Here is a 20,094-nt window from a genome sequence, read left to right as displayed (position 1 = left end):
CAGTCCGCCGGCCGCTCAGTAATGTCACAATTGTTATTAATTGTCATATGCAGAATTAATTAAGAATTGCCTAAACACATATACCTTGTCACATTAACTATATCCAAAGGTCAAGGAGATTGATCGGGTTCCCATGAGTGTTTCCTAAGGTTTATGGTACAGAAGAAAGGTCAGACTACTAGAAAGGTCATAAATCTGCCCCTGGAAATGCCCACAATGTCTTCGAATGCCTTGTCAAATAATGTGAACTTGGGCGCTAAAATCTCTCCCATAGACGCTTCCTCTCTCATCGCCAAAGGTCAAAAAGGAGATTAATCGAGTTCTCAAGAGTGTTTCCTAAGGTTCGTGGTGCAGAAGAAGGGTCACACTACCACCATGGTCATACATCTACCCCTGGAGATGCCCATAATGCCTACGAAAACCTTGTCAAATATATATGTGTGCACCGTACTAGGAGGCTGGGCACCGACCAAAAACTGTCACGCCCACTCCGATAACAAGCTAAATTTGTCATTATCGTTAAAATCCTTCATTACCGACGTTATTTTGCATTAGTTAGTTATGGGTCAAAAACAGGAAAGTATGATGTTGAGTACGGTAATTAATGAAAATATTGTTGCTCCCACCCCCACAACAAGCTTAATTTATAGTTATCGTTAAAATCTCACCAAAATCTTTAATTATTGATGTTCTTTGCATTAGTTAGGGGTAAAAATAAACAGGAAAATACGATGTTATAAGTACGACAACTGATGCAAAAACTGATATGCCCGACCCCAGAGCAAGCTTAATTTATAGTCATAATTAGAATCGTTCATTGCTGATGGTTATTTGCATTAGTTAGCGGCCAAAAATACGATGTTCTGATCAGTACGATAATCTGCCAAGACCAGGACCAAGATCAGCTGCGTAGCCTTCCTCCACCGCAAAAATGAGAATCTGAAGGTGGAAGAGTTAGATGTAGGTAACAGTGCTAGCAGTGAAGATGTATTGGCCGTGAGTGTGGAATGCAAGAATAAAAAGGGCAGACTAGAAAGAGTAGTAATGGTTGTTGTGCATATGACTGTAGAAGGTGAAAGAGCAGTAAGGGAAAACAGGGGAAAGTACAATATTCTTAGAAAAGTTGTGAGAGAGCATGCAGGAGAGAGAGTGATTGTTATGGGTGATATGAATGCACATACAGGTATGTTAGGTGAACGTATAAATCGGAATGGAGAAATGCTAGCTGAGTTTGTAAGTGAAATGAACTTAGAGAACCTGAATGAAACTCTGGCTGAGGGACGTGTGACCTGGAGTGCAAGAAATCAGGAGTCTGCGATTGATTATGTACTGGTAAATGGGAGAATGCGTGAATGTGTGTCTCGTATGTGGATAGATGAAGAGGGAATGATTGATATTGTGTCTGACCATAATATGTTGACCGTGGAGTGCGGGCTGAATGGTAGAAATGAAATGAAAGAAAAGGACAGGAAGAAGAAGAAGTGGAGACTGAGAGATGTAGGGTGGGAAAATTTTCAGGTAGACTTGAGTGAAAGAAATTGGGAGCCGGGTAGTTTGAATGATGTGGACGCTTTGAATGAAAGGCTCGTAGAGAATGTGAGAGGAGCTGCAGTCCAACATGTAGGGTATGTGAGAACGAATGGTAGAAAGCGTGTAAGGAAACCGTGGTGGAACGATGATATTAGGACAGCTAGGAAAGAACGAAAGAGACTAAATAGACTGTGTAGACGAATGAGGAGAAGGAGACAAGAAAGCGAAGAAGCTGAGGGTGAATACCAGAATGCATGGGAAAGCTACGTGAGACACCAACGACTGACAAAGCGGAAGATCATGAGTGCAAAGGTTCAGTGTGAAAGAAGTGTGATTCAGACCCTGAGAGAAAGGGCTTGAGGGAGGTCGTGAGTGGTATAGATTCCTGAGAGGTGAGAGGATGAGTGACTGAGAATGTGGAAAGTCTGAAGGTGAATGGTGAAAAAATTACAGATAAGGAGAAAATGAGGGAGTCAATTAGGGAGTTTTGGGAAGAAATAGGAGGAGTAGGGGAAGTATTTGGTGTGAGAGAAGGATGTGTGACTATGGAGAGGAAAGATGCAAATGAGCTGAATGAAAGGATCAGTAGGGAGGAGGTTGAGAGATGTGTGAAAAGACAGAAGAATGGTAAGGCTGCAGGACCAGATGAGATCCCGTATGAGTTGTATAAAAATGGAGGTGAGGCTGTGATTGAGAGGATGACTGAGTTATTCAACCAGGTATGGGAAGAAGAGAGAGTGCCAAGTAAATGGAATGAATGTAGAGTGACTCTGATCCACAAGGGCGGGCATAAGAGTAAGCAGGAATTAAAGAACTATAGGCCAATCTCTCTGGTAAACTCAATAGGAAAAATCTTTAGTGCTGTGTTGAATGAAAGGTTGTGTAAATGGATTGAGAGTGCCAGGGTGCTGGGTGAGGAGCAGAACGGATTCCGAGTGGACAGGCGAGCAGAAGATAATATGTTTGTTGTAAATGAGCTGATTGAAAGGAAAAAGAGAGGAAACTGTACTTAGGCTTCCTAGATATAGAGAAAGCTTATGACAGGGTGAATAGAGATGTGTTATGCAGAGTGCTTGAAAAAGTTGGGCTGAGTGATAAGATTGTAAACATAATTAGAAGTATGTATGTAGGTACAAGAGCAAAGTATAGACTAGGTGATCTAGAGACAGGTTGGGTGAAGAGTGAAAGAGGAGTGAGACAAGGCTGTATATAATCACCAACATTATTTAGTCTTTTCACAGAGGAATTAGCAGTCAGAATGAGGAGAATGAATGCAGGAGTGAGAATTGGAGAGGATAAAGTATGTGTGTTGTTGTATGCGGATGATGTGGTGGTTATGAGTGAGTCTGCTGAAGAACTTCAGAGTCTCCTAGATGTGGTAGGGGGTTATGGAAGGGATTTTGGGGTTAGGTTCAGTAGTGAGAAGAGCAAAGTAATGATAGTGAATAGGTCAGAGGATGAGAGAGAAACAACTTGGAGACTGGAAGGGGATGAGTTGGAACAGACGGAAGAATACAAGTATCTAGGGGTGTGGATGGAGGTAAATGGATGCGGCAGGGCCAAGAATGTAAAGATAAGTATGGCAAACCAGTGGGTAGGCCGTTTAGGGAGTGCAGCGAGGATGAGAGCGAGCAAGTATGATGTCATCCGTGAGGTTTGGAAGAGTGTGGCTGTCCCGAGCATTATGTATGGAATGGATGTGATGACATGGAATGACAGTGAGATAGACAAATTGGAAGTGGGGCAGAATAGGGTAGCAAGAATGGCACTGAATGCACCAAGGTTTGCAGCAGTAGAGGCTCTTAGGGGGGACATGGGATGGAGCACGTTTAGGGAAAGACTAGTAAAGGCAACCTTGAGATATAAAGTGAGACTGGAACAAATGGAGGATGCAAGATTAGCAAGGAAAGTATACTTGTGGAGTATAAGAGATGGCAAATGGGCGAATAAATGTGGGCGAATGATAGACAGGAATGTTATGCTAAGTAGGTGGGTGTACCGACCCTTTGAAGATAGACAGAATGTGTTTGAATGGAGAATAACAAACAGAAATGGAGAGGGGTTTGAGTGGGATGTAAGAAAGTGGAAGAATGTGATAGATATGGCAGTTAAAGATGAGGGATTGAGCAAGTGGAAGAATGAGATGGAAAGAAAGGAAACTCTCGACTGGTATAGGGAGAAAGAGGCCCCAAAGTGTGAGGTGTGGTATGAGGGAAGCCTGGGAGGTGATCTTCTTTTCCGTGCTAGAGCGCAGTGTCTGGATGTGAGTGCAAGGAACTATAGATGGTCTGAGTCCCGCAGCAAAGTGTGCCAGATGTGTGATAGGGGTGTGGACGAGACTGTGCAGCATGTAGTGCTGGAATGTAAGAAGTATGACAGGGAGAGAACGAAGATGATGCATGTGTTTTTGAGCGAGATGGGACGTGGAGTAAACGGGAGGACTGGAAGGGAGTGGATGGTGCTGCTGCTGGGGCTCAGTGGAGAGACGAGTGGACGAGTGATTGAGGCAGTGAAAGAGTTCTTGGAAGGCATGTGGCGTGAAAGATGTAGGGAATGATATCTTGCCCCGAGAACTTTGACTTCCCGCATGTTTTATTTTATTTTCACAGGAGCTGCCGCTACAAAGGCCTGGCTGGGGAGAAATCCCGAGCCACCTGTGACATCAAGATCAAGATCATTTGCATGCCTTATTTCCCATATTTGAGTATTTTTTGCTACAACCACTGCATCCAGGTGGTGCCTGGTGATCCGAAATTGTAGGTACTCTATGCCAGTTACATATTTACCCATAGATATGTGCCGAAAACCATGAATAATAAGTTAAAAGTGGTGCAGTGGGCGGGGCGTGGAAATTTTCATTTCGGGCCCAGCAAGAGGCCTGTAGTGGCTTTAAACGAAAACAGTTGGATGAATAAATGTGTGGAGAGCCATATATGTATGGCGGGGCAAGGGTTTTGTGGCCGGGCGAGGGAGGGGAGTGAAACGCGACGGCTGTGTTTTATACAGAATAGCACCCACCCGGGTGTCAAATTGGCGCTGTGTCCAGGGGTAATGGGCTCCCTCCCACCACAGGCTCAAGGGCCAATGCGACGGAGATGAGCACCGCGGCCACGCGCTGCTATAGCATATGCCCCCAACTTTACCTTTACCTTACAGTGACTGACGTGTTTATTGCCGATACATGTTGATTTATTATTTATCATTACCTACCCAGTTAATTTTCATCATCATTGGTAACCCCCATTTATGCATAATGTAAAGATGAATCGTTTGTTTCAGTGACTTTGTGTTATTTGGGTCACTGATATCACAAAAAAAACCCAGTTAGGTTAGATTATCAATGAGTGAAGCAGTAACAATTCAGTATTATATTTAAATGGTAATCAATTGGGCAAAACTTAAGAATAACCACTCCAAACCAATATTCATATTAATTTAGCACGTGAAAGAATTATTATTATAATGCATTTTCGTATACGTTTTACCTTGGGGAGGGGCCAGGGGGGCAAGCCTCTTTAATTATAGAGTTAGGTGGCTTGGATTTTCTAAGTCCATTGTTATTGTTTCACAACCGCCTCTATACACAGACTGAGCCTCATACCTGCCTTGCAGTGCACCCTACAAACTAGTTCCTAAGTCAGTGCGCGCAGCTCATAAAGTTCTGTTGGAGTAGTTTAAATATATTTGACATGTGGCGTGGCCCGTCAAAACTTACGCGCCGCGGGACGGATTGGGAGGGCGGCGGTGGGGGGGGGTCCCTTCGGACAAGTCTCCATGCAGGGCCCCCTTTCATCCTGAGTACCTCCTGGCAGGATTTATCAACTTGCTCAAGTCACAAACTCTGTAGGTGTCATTGTTAGTTTCTTCTGATCTTAGAGTGAGTCAAAACTGTAAAGTTAACATGTACTCAGTTATGATAATCATTATTAATAGTTTTGTGTATTTTTTAATTTCGTGTCAACGTGTTCCATCAATGTCCCTAATCACACCTGGGAACCCAGCAATGTCTTGAAATTCAGTTTCTTTCTTGATTAATCTGTGTAATAAGAAAAAAAAAATTGTACCTGTTAATTATGCTCAATGTTTTTATTAGTTAAATAAATGCATTTGTATAGTTGTTTTGCTTTATTTTCTTATGCCGGAGGATAGAATTGATCTTGATTTTCATGACCCTATTTGTGCTGAGTGAATGAGAGAGCTATAGTTCAGCAGTGTTATCATTAGGTAAGGTTGGAGGCATTTGATAAGCTGTGTGTTGTCTTGATCTTGACAAGTAATGCACAGGGCACCAGTACAGGTGCATAACACAGATATTTGTGTTGGCTGCTGGGGGAACTGGGGTGCCGAGTGTGTAGGGAAGGGAAATGAATAGGTGTACTACTAGTTAGTCTTGGTGTGTTGTGACAAGTGAGTGTGTATTTGTTTTCTGAATGAGTCTATTGTACCGCAGTCTAAAGTCTGTAGGGGGAGGCTGCTCCAGTCACGTGTGGTGCGTGGAAAGTGAGTCCGTACATGTGTCAGTGTTTGTGTGATATGTTTGGTATCTTTGGCTGAGTGTGTTATGAGTATGCTGACTGTTTGCATCCTGTAAGTATGTGTGTGGGTCAATGTCAATGTAAGTGTATGTGATCTTGTACAGAATTTTAAGTGTGTGCTTGTCTGCACATGTGAAGAGGTTACATATTAATCTGTTGTTTGATCTGTGTTATGATGCCTGGTGTTCAAGTTCATTGTTTATAATGAACCGAGCCACCTTGGTGTTGATTAGTGCTAACTTATAAATGTGTGTGTGTGTGTGTGTAAGGATCCCACACCGTGGAACAGCATGCTAGTGTTGGTCTCACAAGTGTGTTGTTCATCAGCGCTTATTTGTCTCTGGCCTTTAAGACTGCGTCAAGTGAGAACCTATTACCCTGGGACACAGGCAAGTATCTAATCTCTAAGTTAAAAGAGTTTGCTTTCCCAGAAAACCCATTTATCCATCAGCCTGATAGGGTATCAGGATACCTCTGCTCCCGAAATTGATCTTTCTTTCGGCCACCTCTTTTAATTATTTTTTGGGAGCAGGGAGTAGCGGCCTTTTTTTTATTATTGTTTTCTTTTTTTGTGCCCTTGAGCTGCTTTCTTTGTTGTAAAAAAGAAGATGAACAGGTGGTGTGCCATCTGCCTAGGCTGGGCCTATGCATTTTAGAGTAAAAGATTCGACATTAGGATGGTACAGCAAGACACAGAAGCTAGAGGGAGTAGACTGGCATGTAGGAGACTGGGGGAGCAAGCTGATGTTTAAAGCAAGAACGAGAACCCCGCAGCTAAATGGCAGGAATAGGGAAGGGGGAAACCAGAACTGTAGCTGTAGGACAGGGGAGAAAGAATCAGTGGAACATCCAATAGTAGAATGCAGCAACCATGAGAGGCAGAGAGGGGAGTTATTAGTAGCACCAGGGAGGAGTGGGCTAAGAGGCTAGAGGAGGACACCGGGGCCATCGCACGGTACGTGTTGGATGGAGATGCAGTGCTGGGAAAAAATGGCACAAATGCTTGAATAAGCGCACGGATAAGCAATGTCAGTAAATTATTCCAGCAACAAACAGAAAAGTAAAGTGTGATAGTATATTGCAGTGAAGAAAAATTAAGCTACACAGCACTCGAAAGGAAAAGTGTGAATAAACAGGAGAGACGCCCGAGAGGAGGAGGACAGGCCAAAAGAAGAAGAGGAAAAATGTTTGTTTACATATCCGCCTAAAAATGCGTTCCATTTACGGCGCCAAAACCCGGACATGGGTCTGGGTTTAAAGCCGAACCTGGTTCCGGGTTTTGTGTCAAATGGAAGATGCTATTAGTAAGTGGATATCTCGGTGATGTGGGTAGTGGGTACTCGATCATAGTCTAATAACAATAACAATATATATTAGCGTTTTCTAAAGACTCGTGGGACTCACTAACTTTTAACCCAAGACTTCGTTTTCTTTTTACTTGTCACTGTTAAATTCGTATGACTCGTTAACTTTTAGAGAGAGAGAGAGAGAGAGAGAGAGAGAGAGAGAGAGAGAGAGAGAGAGAGAGAGAGAGAGAGAGAGAGAGAGAGAGAGAGAGAGAGAGAGAGAGATCATATTTATCCAATAAAGCATTAACGAAAAAAGTTTGAATCCCTTGGCGAGAGTTTCTGGCTATAAAGAATTGCATGATGAATTATATAAGATGATTAAATATTGGAGGTGTAGCAGGCGAGAGAGAGAGAGAGAGAGAGAGAGAGAGAGAGAGAGAGAGAGAGAGAGAGAGAGAGAGAGAGAGAGAGAGAGAGAGAGAGAACCACTTAGTGAGTGGATATCTCGGTGATATGGGTAGTGGGTACTCGATCATAGTCTAATAACAATAACAATATTTATTAGCAACCTTAAAAAGAAAAAGAATCGGACATGAAAAATTATCCAGTAACTCCAATAAAATAATAAAATAATGGAAACGGGAGCTGTGATGGAAACGGAAAGCAGGACAAAATGGTGGGAACTTGGGGAGACGGTCAGCGGGGCAGTGACTCAGCGTCTACACACAGGGCTCATTCCACATGGAGGCGGGCGAGCACCGAGCGTCACTAAGATCCTAACGGCAATGCGCAGTGCCGAGTGATCATTAAGCTTCCCGGAACCCAAGTGATCATGATGCTTCGCGGTACCAGCACCGATATCAGTTATCGATACCAGTACCGGCGAGTGATCATTAAGCTTCCCGGAATCCAAGTGATCATGATGCTTTGCGGTACCAGTACCGATACCAGTTATCGGTACCAGGTACCGGTACCTGGTACTCGATATGTTAATGATCACCGCCGGTACTGGTATCGATAACGATATCGTGCTGGTACCGCGCGAACATCATGATCAATGGGTCAGGCGATATTACGATCATCGCCGGTACTGGTGTCGATAACTGATATCGGTACTGGTACCGCGAAGCATCATGATCACTGGTTCCGGGAAGCATGATCACTCGGCACTGCGCATTGCCGTAGGATCTTAGTGACGCTCCTGAGCCATGTGTAGATGCTGAACGTAGTCACTGCCCGCTGACCGTCTCCCAAGTTCCCACCATTTTGTCCTGCTTCCGTTTCCATCACAGCTCCCGTTTCCATTATTTTATTATTTGATTTATTTATTGAGTTACTGGATAATTCTTCATGTCCGATTCTTTTCTTTAGGTTGCTAATAAATTTTTTTATTGTTATTAGACTATGATCGAGTACATCCATAATAACTATACATGCTATTTTTTTTTTTTCGAAAAAATAAATATTCACTTCATTCAGAGAGAGAGAGAGAGAGAGAGAGATTTACATAGATTTACATAGAAAATTAGACCACACAGACCCCATGGTACAGACTAGGTGGTCTGTCCTTAAACCTAAGTGATTTTACATTAATCAGAAGGCTCCTAAACGTTGCATTTCTACTCTAGTTGATATTAAGTTGAAGGAAGAGAGGGTTTTCTTTACAGGAAATTTGTTTGGGAATTTCATCAGAAGTCATTAAGAAAAAAAAACTCCTTTGGGTACCGGTACCAGTACCGGTACTAACGGTACTTGAGTTTTCGGTACCGGTACTACCGGTACTCAAATTAACGGTACTTGCCCATCCCTAGAGGACACTGCTGTAGGGTAGGGATGGGCAGGTACCGGTACCAGTACCGGTACTAACGGTACCAGCTAAACGGTACGGTACCGGTACCAGATTGCTCGGTACCGGTACCAGTTGCTCGGATTTATTTATTGGATTTATTGATAATTCTTCATGTCCGATTTTTTTTTTAGGTTGCTAATAAATATTGTTATTGTTATTAGACCATAATCGAGTACATCCATAATAACTATACATGCAATTTTTTTTTTCTTCGGAAAAATAAATATTCACTTCATTCAGAGAGAGAGAGAGAGAGAGAGAGAGAGAGAGAGAGAGAGAGAGAGAGAGAGAGAGAGAGATCACCACTCAGTGAGTGGATATCTCGGTGATATGGGTACTCGACTACTCGATCATAGTCTAATAACAATAAAAAAAATTTATTAACAACCTAAAAAAGAAAAAGAATCGTACATGAAGAACTATCCAGTAACTCCAATAAATAAATCAAATACTAAAATAATGGAAACGGGAGCTGTGATGGAAACGGAAAGCAGGACAAAATGGTGGGAACTTGGGGAGACGGTCAGCGGGGCAGTGACTCAGCGTCTACACACAGGGCCCATACCACATGGAGGCGGGCGAGCGCCGAGCGTCACTAAGATCCTAACGGTACCGGTACTAGCGGCAATGCGCAGTGCCGAGTGATCATTAAGCTTCCCGGAACCCAAGTGACCATGAGGCTTCGCGGTACCAGTACCGATACCAGGTAACGGTACCAGGTATCGGTACCTGGTAAAGCGAAGAATCGATTCCTCGCGGTACCCGGTATCGGTATTGGTACCGCGAAGCCTCATGATCACTTGGGTTCCGATAAGCTTAATGATCACTCGGCACTGCGCATTGCCGCGGTACCGTTTGGTACCGTTTGGATCTTACGCTCGGCGCTCGCCCGCCTCCCATGCGGTATGGGCCTGTATTGTGACACTGTCACCGCCCTGACCTGTCATCTCCCCAGTTCCCCATTTGTCCTGCTTTTTGTTTCCCATCACAGCCCCCGTTCCATTATTTCATTATTTTATCTATTTATTGGTTACTGGATAATTCTTCATGTCCGATTCTTTCTTTTTATGTTGCTAATAGATATTTTTATTGTTATTAGACTATGATCGACTACATCCATAATAACTATACATGCTATTTTTTTATCGAAAAAATAAATATTCACTTCATTCAGAGAGAGAGAGAGAGAGAGAGAGAGAGAGAGAGAGAGAGAGAGAGAGAGAGAGAGAGAGAGAGAGAGAGAGAGAGAGAGAGAGAGAGAGAGATTTACATAGATTTACATAAAAAATCAGACCATACAGACCCCATGGTCCAGACTAGGTGGTCTGTCCTTAAACCTAAGTGATTTTACATTAATCAGAAGGCTCCAAAACGTTGCATTTCTACTCTAGTTGATATTAAGTTGAAGGAGAGAGAGAGTTTTCTTTACAGGAAATTTATTTGGGAATTTCATCAGAAGTCATTAAGAAAAAAAAACTCCTTCGGGTACCGGTACCGGTACCGGTACTAACGGTACTTGAGTTTTCGGTACCGGTACTACCGGTACTCAAATTAACGGTACTTGCCCATCCTTACTGTAGGGGCGGGAAGGTACCGGGACCAGTACCGCTACCAACGGTACCAGCTAAACGGTACGATACCGGTACCAGATTGCTCGGATTTATTTATTGGATTTATTGGATAATACTTCCTGTCCGATTCTGGATTCTGGATATTACTGACTTAGGAACTAGTTTGTATGGTGCAGTGCAAGGCAGCCATGAGGCTCAGGCTGTCTATAGAGCCCCGAGTGAAACAATAACAGTGGACTTAGAAAATGGAAGCCAGCCAACGCAGCACAGCACATTCTCGGAGCAGCTATTACAGCCATGTCATCCCCCAAAACACTTATAGCAGGGCCAGTTAGGTTATAATGGTTGGTTGTATTAGTTTAAATATATTCGACATGCGGTGTGGCCCGTCCAAAATTACGCAGGTACGTACGCAACGCGGGACGGAGTGGGGCGGCGGCGGCCACTACGCAGGGCACCTAATGGCATGCCCGACACTCGTCAACAGACCGGCTACAAGCTTATATTGGAATAGATTACAAGAGTGTGCGTTAGGGAAGAAGTCAGAGGGGGATGAGTAGGAGGAATATGCCCAGAATCGTCCAGAGTGGAGTTTTTAGAAAAGTTTGAGAGAAGAGTTCAGCCTTAGAGATGGATGAGACGGCGGTGCTGCCGTCAGGACTAAGGAGAGGAGGGAAAGATGAAGAAGTGAAGTTGGAGGATATGTTTTTGGCTACATGCCAGAAGTCACAGGAAGAATTAGAGAAAGCAAGGTTTTAGCATTTTTTAGTGATGAAAGAGTTTTTGGTAAGTCGGAGAATAGATTTGGCACGATTCCGGGCAGAAATGTAGAGATCATGGTTAGCGGGAGTTCGAAGGCTCTGGTACCTTTTGTGAGCTGCCTCTCTATCTTTGACAGCACGAGAACAAGCGTGATTAAACCAAGGCTTTTTAGGCTGCAGTGGAGACCCTTGACAGAGTCTCTATCAAGGGACTCCAGGCCTCGGCGGTTAGCCACGGGTCACGGCCGCCCATGGCCTCACGGTTCTCGCACACATTTCATGGCTATTTCCACAACCATTTTCACCCCTACACTTTTTCTTAAGGCTAAATAATAACTTTACTCAATTAACTGCTGGCTGCTAACACTGCTTGGAGGGGAACTGATGAAGGTACTGGTAGGCAAGTTTTCCTAATCTGAGGTATTTTCTGGTGTTTGCTTCACACCATTTCCATGACTCTTCATCTGCCCCGGTCCAACCTTTTTCCCTTGTGGCATTCATGAACCACTGCGTTTGTTTACCGTTTACCGTTGATGAGGTTTCAGGCCCAGCTCCGCCGCTGATGCAGCGATCTACTGTCTACTGTCTCTGCGCAACTACTGGCGCCGGATGCTCAAAGGTGGTGGTAACTTATCCCCGGAGACGGTTGTAAGTCACGGGTCGCGTCGCAAGTTTGCTCCGCGCTAGGACCGTCCTCCGCAGCGATGCACAGCGCGGTCGCCGCGGCGTGCTAAGGGTCAGCCCTATGGTTCACGAGTGAGGCGGTAGAGGGCGGGCAGCTCACCAGCTGAAGTGGATGCAACCAATGGAAATCAGTGAAACAAAAAAGACAGCCAATCAGGATCAAGGAAGGTGATTGCAAAAAAACGGCGCCAGAGACGAAAACTACCGCGAGTCAGTATTTCCTCAAGTCCGTACAGCCAAGCTAAGATGGGGAAGACTAGTGAGTATTGGCCGGAGAGGAGGTTGCCGTGCAGGAAATAACGACGGTCAAGATTTTAGAACTGGGGTAGTTGTCAGGCGCGCAAAGAGGTGTGGGTTAGAGGTGAACAACGTATGCTATGTGTGTGGGTACGAGAGGAAGTTAGAGGCTCAGGAATGCATAATACGTGCATTGAGGAGTGAGATGAGGGAGCTAAGGAAGAGGTTTGACAGTGCTCAGGAGAGGCAAGTCCTGGGGGCCGGCCTGGCAAGGGCGATGGACAAGGGAGAGGCAGGTGTGAGCACGGGTGCCTGATGGGGGGAAGAAAGGTGTGACGTTCATGTATGGGTGAAAGGGGGGGTGACGATATGATTGAGCACATGCTACTTGAGTGATGTATATAAGAGAGAAAAGGGGATTATGGTAACAGTTGTGACCGAATGGAATAGGATGTTGGAGAGGGATGTAAAAAGGTTAAATGCATGCAATATTATTTCAGCTGAGGTAATTTTCAAAGCAGACAATTGTTGTCATTCAGTAAATCATGTCATCCTTCATCATCAGAAATCATTTTCAAGACTCAATTCTGACCTGTCACATTGCGTAGATTTTAATTGTCATTCTTATTCAGTTGAGGTCATCTTGAAGCCAACAATTCTTGTTTCATAGTTCAATTCTTGTCATTCTTTCTCTTTTTGTTCCTCAGGCATATTTTGCAAATTGATATCATATTTATTTCCATTTATTTAATTTTGGGAGCAGGCATTAAGGCCAGGTTACCTTATATTTAGTTCAATTAGGTCAGATCAGGTTAGGTTAAATTTGATTAGGGTAGTTAGTTTTAATTGTGTTCAATGAATGTGTAATATGCTTCAGTTATATAATGTGTACTCGCCATTGCCAATGGAGCTTGGGAATAATAACACATGACTTAGTCATTCACTTTTTTTTTTATTGGATTAACCCGCAGCTTGGGTAGATATTACAGCTTGATGTAGCACGTAACAGCTAATACAGCACAACAAATAAGTAATTACTGAGAAATCATATATACAGGAAGGTAGTTGATGTGGAAGAGAAATGGCTATAAACTCTGCCCTGTGCACAGGGAGTGTTAAGTGGTGCCACAAAGAGATGCTCAGGGCTGAGAAATGTAAATCAAGTAGGGGTGCATTATAGGTGCCCAGTTTGTGAAAGAGGGGACAGGAAACAGAGGAAATAGGTAACTGGAACTGTGTGGCAAAGCAGAAGGGAGGAAAGGACCTGCAGAAGCCACTGCCTCAACAGACATTTTGAAATGGTTTGACTATAGTAAGTCTGCTGGTCAACAGAAAAATATTCTTAATGTCGTGCCTGGCATGGGCACTCCTTAATAATGTTGGTTAATTATACCTCAAAGTAGAATTAATTGTTGATCACTTAAACCAGAGAGTAAAATTAGTAGTTTATTTACCAAGTCTTATAAGGCACCGTTATTGCATACAGGGTTATCATCTGCCAAATAATATGGGCAGCGTGACTTTAAGAACATTACTTAAGGTAAATATATTTGTTTAAAGATTCTGATGATGAATTAAGGGTCAAGGGACAGGATTCAGCCATACAAGACTAAATTGTCGCTCATAACACTTAGAACTCAGTCTAATTATAAACTAACATGTAAACACAAGAAACAAGTAGCACCAACACACAAACAAAACCTATCAAGTGTTCCCACTAACATGTGGTAAAAAACCTGCTCATTCAGTCTAACACCACTCATCAACTTAATTAAGCCTTGACTACAACTACTGAGTGTTTGCACTCCACTGTGGTTACCCCTGATAATGACACACACACCATTTGTCCTTTTCCCTCTTTCCTCCTCCCGCACACAACCCCCAGGGCATGCTGGCTTGGGTCCCGACAGCAGTCAGCCAGCCTACCATCAGACAGACTTACTTCGACACCTCTGTATGGGGCGATACCTCGTATAAGAGTCCTTAAATATAATATTATAGCCTAGGTATATTGAACACTTCTATGTATGTGAGGCCGGTTATGCTATACGAACCAACAAGTTGGAGAGGATGACATGGAGCCAAGAGTGCAGAATGCTGAGATACATGGGGCATGTGAGATGGACAAGTAGGGTATCAAACTAGGTGATAAGAATGAGTGGTGTGGAGGTGGTGCCCCTCTTGATCAAAGACGCTGAAGTTAGGGTTGACTGAAGATCTGCCGGGCAGCATGTTGGTAACCCTCCGCCACTTGTCAATGGTTGAAAACTCTCAGTGTCTTGCGGTGGGAGTCGAGTCCTCTGGATCACCACGTACACACGCTGACCACTCGGCCACCGGTGCACCATATGCAATCTGCAAGTGTAAGCTGATATTAATTACATATTAATAATAATCGCCATATAAATTATGATCAAGAATGCCGAACATGTGGCCATTATGATTTCTTGTTTTGTTCTTATGCACATTCACATTTGAAAGTAATCTATTACTAACTGCAAGGTCTACATATATGCATACCTATACTCAGGAAAAGAAGTTTCTAATAAATTCCTGCCTGACAACTTGACCAGGAATCAGTCTGTTGTTTCTCACAGGCTGAACTGTTACTTCTTCTGCAGCGATCCACTCAGTAGTTGTGCAGGAGCATACAAGAAGTCGCAATCTTCATAGTCTTCTTGGGGTCATACTGCAAACTTCCTCCTGACTTCTGTAGGCACCTACACCTTGACTTGAGGATCCCAAAGGTCCGTTCGACAACGCATCTTGTCCTGTGATGACTTGTTGTAGCGTTCCTCCCCAGGTGTTGTCGGCCGTGCAACTGGGGTCATCAGGAATGGCTCCAGAGGATACGCAGTGTCTCCTGTGAAGTTGAAAATTCATTAATGCATTATTTATCATTATGAAATGCATGAAAACTATCTTAAAAATTCTATTAATATCTATTGCTGTGGTTGACATCTTTATCTCATGACTGGCCTTTTCACAAAGTACCCGAGTTACTTTATCAATGGCCCTTGATTGGTCATTTCCAACACCGTTTCCAATAACACCTTGAAAGCTGCCACTCGCAAAAAACCTTAGTGTAGCCAGAACCTGGGTGTGTGTTAGGAGTGCATGTGCCCTCCTGGTTCTCCTTTCCAGGTGGGGGCGAAACTCATCACAGAGCCTGATGATTTCCTGACGGGGAAATCTATACACCTGCAACAGGTGTTCATCACTGACATGTAGTGGGTTGAGTAGGTCCCGATATCTCCTTTCCCTGAACAGTCTGCGATTGAAAATGTATGCCGCAACAAGCTCCATCTGTGAAACACAGAAATAACTACATTACTAGACAGGACTAGAACATACGGTAATTATTTAAGACACATAATTGTAACCTAATTAAATGGCCCTTAAAAGGTAAAGAAATATCAATGTTGCTGATATCTTAATTATTTAGACACATAATTGTAACCTAATTAAATGGCCCTTAAAAGGTAAAGAAATATCAATGTTACAGTAAGCTAATTAAACGGCCCTTAAAAGGAAAAGAAATATCTATGATGCTGTTATCTAAAAATAAATTGAGGACGTAAAGCAAATAACAATAATAATAAAGAAAGAAACATGTTTAAAAAATATGAGTACAGCTCCCCGAGCCAAAGCCTTCTTGGCTACACCTAAATCTCCACAACTAATGCACAAACCATGCATGAGTGACATTTATGTGACCCATGCCACGTTGAAATAAAGCTATACACATGTATGGAGGCTATTACAGCTTCATGGGATAAGAAATACTAATCCAAGCCACCTGAGCCAAAGCCTTATTGGCTACACCTAAATCTCCACAACTAATGCACAAACCATGCATGAGTGACCTTTATGTGACCCCTGACACGTTGAAATAAGGCTATACACATGTATGAAGGCTATTACAGGTGCATGGGATACGATATATTAATCCAAGCCACCCGAGCCAAAGCCTTATTGGCTACACCTAAATCTCCACAACTAATGCACACATCATGCGTGAAAGACGTTCCTGTGAGCCTTGCCACGTTGAAATAAAGCTATACACATGTATGGAGGCTATAAGAGCTTCATGAGATTAAAAAATATTGATGTATGTCAACCAAGCCACCGCCTAAATCGGCTACACTTAAATCTCCACAACTAACCCACACATCATGCGTAAAAGGCGTTCCTGTGACTCTTGCCACCTTAATGTAAAGCTATACCTAAGTAGAAGTGCAAACACGTACCTTATATTGTGTATAGAGGTGGAGATGTGGATGAGGCGGAAACACTCCTTTAATGGCGACGGGCTAGGACGGAAACTGGTCGGATCTAGCCCCGCTCCCGAGCAGTCAGGCTGAGGGGCGACCTGACGTCACAAGATGGCGTCTAGGACGTTTTTTGAACATCGCACGGGGCAGCACTTGCAACCACAATGGCGGATTTAGGACCAAATGTTGAGATACGACCGTTTGAGCATCCGCCGCCTGGACGCTAAGATCAGTGCCATTGCACTTTTTAGAAGTGTCTGTGCTTTTGGCCTTGGGTTCATCATTCCTTTTTCTCTTCCTTGGTTCATCACCCTCACCCACGCCAACACTTGCACCACAGAGGCGAGCACTGTTCCTTGCACCTGCTCTGCAATGTGTAAAGACGATAAAAATGACCTCTGTACCAGATAAGTTGCCACTCTGTAGTTGTTGTCTATTTCTACTCCTGCAAATCCCCTATCAGCTGCTGCCCTCGAGGTTACTCTCATATAGTTAACTATTTCCACACTTTTCTGGTAATCTTCTCGACTTTCGTCACCTGAGTCTAAGGCTGGGTAGTGGTGTGGACTCAACATTGGCTGGCTGAGGGGCATTCTTGAGACACAAAATGAGGGTCACTACATCGGCTACAGTTGATGCAGTCACTCATTTGCTTGGTAGTAAATCATGGACCCCGCTGAGTGTTGTCCAAGAATAGGGGATAGTTATTTGGAAGATTGTGTTGAGCTGACGGGTGGAGAAATTGAGTTTTTGAGGCATTGAAGGACACAAAGTTACCTCTGTCCCATCCAGAAATGATAGCAAGGTCAAAGGTTAATGTTCTGCAGCGTCCAGCCTTGAGTCATGCTTCTCGTTGGGTGGGTCTTCTGTTGAGATGCTGAGCAATGCACAGGAGAGTTATCGGTATGAGTGGATTGTAGTTTGTTTTGGAATTAAAGATTATTAATGTGTATTGCCTGGGCTTGGGATGACAGGGGTCTCTCTTCTCCTTTGTTGTATAACTGCAACAATAAACTATCAATCAATCAGTAATGAACAACATAAAGAGTGGGAGATAGCCCAGAGCCCTGCGGAACACCACTGTTTATAGGCGTAGGGGAAGAGCAGTGACCGTCTGTTAGTCAAGTAACACAAGGCCTCACTGTTGTGATTGTTTCTAGAAGTGACCACGTGGGCCATCTCTCTCTCTCTCTGGATAATCAAAATCGTTGTGTAAGGAAGAAATATATTATACAAACTTACACACACACACATATATACACTCAGTGGAAAGAATGAGGAAGTGGCTGAGAGATGTGATGTGAAGGAGACACAGGAGAGAGAGACAGAGAAGGCTGCAATGGTTGGGACATGTGAGGAGAGAGACAGGTGGCAGGGAAGGGAATAAGGAAGTGGCTGAGAGATGTGATGTGAAGGAGACACAGAGGAGACAGAGAAGGCTGCAATGGTTGGGACATGTGAGGAGAGAGACAGGTGGCAGGGAAGGGAATAAGGAAGTGGCTGAGAGACGTGGTGTGAAGGAGACACAGAGAAGAGAGAAACAGAGAAGGCTGCAATGGTTGGGACATGTGAGGAGAGAGACAGAGGGCGGTGGAGGTGCCCGGGAGGAGACCAGTTGTAAGACCAAGGAGAGCATGGAGAGGAACAGTGACACAAGACTTGGGAGTGTTGAAAATAGAGGAAGGATTAGCACCGGACCAGCAAGATGGAGGAGGACCATGGCAAGTCACACCCCAGGAAAGGGAGAAGATGGACCATAAGCCAAGAAGATGCTGATGACCCTTTTCTAACTATCCCCGTCTTGATGCTGCTCCTCTTCCTCCTTTTCATCCAGGCTTCCTTCTATTCTCTTCCTCTTCTTTCATAATTTCTTCCTCTCCTCCATTCCTTTTCTTTCTGTTCGTGATTTTTCGTAATATTTTCTTGTCCATCTTTCTCCTCTTTCTTTCCCTAGTCTTTTCATTCCTTTCTTTCTTTTCTGTTCTTGTTGTTCCTCCATGTCTGTCTTTCTCTCTTTGTCTTCTCTTTCTTCTTGTTCTTCAGCCAGGGCGGGGTTGCCAAACACTGTCCTCCACCGCCACCACATACAGCAGCACCACACAACACCTCAGGGGAAGTGGATCTTCATGTGCCTGGCAATACTCCACTTGGTCTTGAAATGTTTTAGACAAACATCACACTTGAACTCTCTCAGATCAGAGTGTGTGACAACGTGGCTGTTCAAAGCAGACTTAGAAAAGAAGCTTCTGTCACACTCAAGGCATTCATGAGGTCTTTCACCAGTGTGTTTATGTATGTGTATATTTAGTTCACTCTTCACACTGAACCTTCTGTCACACTCAGGGCATTCATGAGGTCTTTCACCAGTGTGTGTAAGGGTGTGTGTGTTAAGGTGACTCTTCTGAGTGAACACTTTGCCACACTCTTGGCATTCATGAGGTCTTTCACCAGTGTGTGTAAGGGTGTGTTTTTTAAGGTCACTCTTCGTACTGAACACTTTGCCACACTCTTGGCATTCATGAGGTCTTTTACCAGTGTGTGTAAGGGTGTGTAATTTGAGGCTACTCTTCCTATTGAACACGTTGCCACACTCTTGGCATTCATGAGGTCTTTCACCAGTGTGTGTAAGGGTGTGTGTGTTAAGGCTACTCTTCCTAGTGAACACTTTGCCACACTCTTGGCACTCATGAGGTCTTCCACCAGTGTGTGTAAGGGTGTGTGTGTTAAGGCTACTCTTCTGAGTGAACACTTTGCCACACTCTTGGCACTCATGAGGTCTTTCACCAGTGTGTGTAAGGGTGTGTCTGTTAAGGTGACTCTTCCTACTGAACAGTTTGCCACACTCATGGCATTCATGAGGTCTTTCACCAGTGTGTGTAAGGGTGTGTGTGTTAAGGCTACTCTTCCTACTGAACACTTTGCCACACTCCTGGCATTCATGAGGTCTTTCACCAGTGTGTGTAAGGGTGTGTGTGTTAAGGTCACTCTTCCTACTGAACACTTTGCCACACTCTTGGCATTCATGAGGTCTTTCACCAGTGTGTGTAAGGGTGTGTGTGTTAAGGGCACTCTTCCAACTGAACACTTTGCCACACTCCTGGCATTCATGAGGTCTTCCACCAGAGTGTGTGGGTGTGTTTGTTGAGGTCACCCTTCCCAGGGAGTCTTTTCCCACACTCTTGGCACTCATGCTTCCCTTCAGCAGTGTGTGCAAGGCTGTGTCTGGTGAACTTGCTCTCGGTCTCAAACCTTCTCTCACTCAAACTCTCCCTTTCCTTTATGGCTGGAGATGCCAGCAGCAAGGTGGTGGTGGTGGTGGTGGTTCTCCTGAGCACCCCTGATCAAAGCATGCAAGGTGCTGTTC

General features: G+C 44.0%; 2 long non-coding RNA genes across 2 annotated transcripts; one reads left to right on the top strand and one right to left on the bottom strand.

Moving 5' to 3' along the window:
- Positions 1–13,388: 13,388 nt before the first annotated feature.
- Positions 13,389–15,845, bottom strand: LOC126991270 (uncharacterized). The gene is made up of 2 exons (XR_007745356.1): positions 14,977–15,845; positions 13,389–14,811 (listed from the first exon to the last, which is right to left on the bottom strand). It is a non-coding gene; the product is annotated as an uncharacterized LOC126991270 (long non-coding RNA).
- A 2,102-nt stretch (positions 15,846–17,947) lies between these two features.
- On the top strand, positions 17,948–19,903 carry LOC126991280 (uncharacterized). Its single transcript, XR_007745369.1, has 3 exons — positions 17,948–19,421; positions 19,590–19,710; positions 19,795–19,903. It is a non-coding gene; the product is annotated as an uncharacterized LOC126991280 (long non-coding RNA).
- The last annotated feature ends 191 nt before the right edge of the window (positions 19,904–20,094 follow it).

This window comes from Eriocheir sinensis, unplaced genomic scaffold (assembly GCF_024679095.1).
Source record: "Eriocheir sinensis breed Jianghai 21 unplaced genomic scaffold, ASM2467909v1 Scaffold255, whole genome shotgun sequence".
Classification (NCBI taxonomy): domain Eukaryota; kingdom Metazoa; phylum Arthropoda; class Malacostraca; order Decapoda; family Varunidae; genus Eriocheir; species Eriocheir sinensis.
The sequence above is the reverse complement of the archived record's forward strand: the minus strand, read 5'-3'. Positions and strand labels throughout refer to the sequence as shown.